Below are 2,076 nucleotides of genomic sequence, written 5' to 3'. Positions count from 1 at the left end.
GTGTGTGGGGGGGGGGGGGGGGGGAGCCCTGATTTGTAGCATTTGCCCATTTCCTTGGTGTAAATATTTTCACCGTAACTACTGTTGTGTTGCCAACCAGCTTGCCACATACCTGAACATTTAACATAACTGACTTGTGTGAGCCAGTGTGAGCCATACCAGTACCCCACTGAGTAGGGCCCTCCCAGGAGATCTCCCTGTTTCTCCCACCACAACTCATGCTCATGTCAGTTCCCACAATAGTTCCTCAGAGTCCTTGACACCTTTTCTTCCCTCTCGTATTCTCCCTGCTCAGCCTCTCTGAGCTCTGTTTCTGTTCCTGGCCTCCCAGCTTCTAACTCTCCTTGCCTCTTGCAGGATTTCCCATGTCCTTAGAGTCCCGGGACCAGCTTTGCCACTTTGTCACCATGTGCATCTTCACCTGCACTGGCCAGCACTCCTCCGTCCACCTGGGCCAGGTACTTGTTATTGGGGGGCCCTGGGCATTTGCACCTGGAGTGGGGGAGGGGGGTGGGGAGCTGTGTGCAGGTGGCTAAGGGGTTTTTATGCTTAGCAGACTTTGATTCTGGATATCTGCCCCTTCTTAGCTGGATTGGTATGCTTGGGTCCCTAACGCACCCTGCACAATGCGGCTGCCCCCACCGACCACCAAGGATGTGACACTGGAGACGGTGATGGCCACACTGCCCAACTTTCATCAGGCTTCTCTCCAGATGTCCCTGACCTGGCAACTGGGCAGACGTCAGCCCCTTAGTGTGAGAGCTGGGTGGCCTGGTCCCTGAGGAAGGGGGCAGCTGTGGGGAGGTGTGGCGCTCCAACCTGGGGTTCATAAGGCTCTCAGCTGCTTTTCTCTCTCCATCTCAGGTGGCTCTGGGCCAGCATGAGGAGGAGTATTTTTCAGGCCCTGAGCCCAAGGCTGTGCTGAAGAAGTTCAGGGAGGAGCTGGCTGCCCTGGATAAGGAAATTGAGATCCGGAATGCAAACCTCTATATGCCCTACGAGTACTTGCGACCCAGCAGAGTGGAAAACAGTGTGGCCATATGAGCACCCCCGGCCTGTGGTTGTTTCAGCATCTCTTCCCCCAAACCACAGCCCCATCCCTTAGAGCTTTCATCCCCAGCCAGGCCCCTTTCTATCTGTACCCTCCCTAGAGAATTCCTTTTGCTTTGTGTGTGCCCGCAGTGAACACATTGTACTCTAGACCCACCACCTAAGGGTCTCATTTCCCTTTATTCCTCCCTCTTTTCCTATTGTCCTCCCTTCCTCCCTCATCACTGGGTTCTCCCAAAGGGCAGAGAGTAGTCACATTTCTATAAACTGTTTCATTGGACAAGGCAATAATACATATTACTCCAGATGTTTATAATTTTGAGTTTAATGATAAAAAAGATATTTTAGACTAATGAAAGAAATGAAATTAGATAAAACTATCCTAAATCAAACACTGGCCAAAGAATATACAGTACGTAATTTTAACTCGGTGGGATTTAACACGTCCTGAAGCCAGACACAACACAGGGCAGACCATGGACACAGCAGTTCTCAAGATTTTCACTTTATGGCTCACTTAGAAAACGACACGTGGAAGTAAAGTGGTTAAACCCAAGAAGCTGCTCCCAGCTGGAGGGATTTGGCCTTGGGCCTTCAGTCTGAGGGGTCCATACTTACAACCCATTTGCAGTTCACCAGCCGGCATTCTCCAAATAAAAATAATGAACTGGAAAGATAGTAAAAATCTCATGGCTATTTTAATGAGTGACAACAAAGGAACCAATACACTTCAACTTCTGTATTAAATTTTGGAAAAATAAACTTGGAAGTTTCTTTCTTTCTCCCTTGCCACCCCCTGAAATGTATTTTTATTGATTTCAGAGAGGAAGCTGCCTTCTGCACACCCCCTACTGGGTATCAAACCCACAACCTGGGCACGTGCCCTTGGGCAGAATTGAACCTAGGATCCTTCAGTCTGTAGGCCAACGCTCCACTGAGCCAAACCAGCTAGGGCGGAAGTTTGTTCCTTAATATGATCATGTGTAGATATATATATTTTTAAACCTTTATTGTTGACAGTATTAC

General features: G+C 48.9%; 1 pseudogene; it reads left to right on the top strand.

Moving 5' to 3' along the window:
• The window catches only part of LOC102255822, a 6,081-nt pseudogene extending 4,269 nt beyond the window's left edge, over nucleotides 1-1,812 (top strand).
• The last annotated feature ends 264 nt before the right edge of the window (nucleotides 1,813-2,076 follow it).

This window comes from Myotis brandtii, unplaced genomic scaffold (assembly GCF_000412655.1).
Source record: "Myotis brandtii unplaced genomic scaffold, ASM41265v1 scaffold10580, whole genome shotgun sequence".
In the NCBI taxonomy this organism is placed as follows: Eukaryota; Metazoa; Chordata; class Mammalia; order Chiroptera; family Vespertilionidae; genus Myotis; species Myotis brandtii.
The sequence above is the reverse complement of the archived record's forward strand: the minus strand, read 5'-3'. Positions and strand labels throughout refer to the sequence as shown.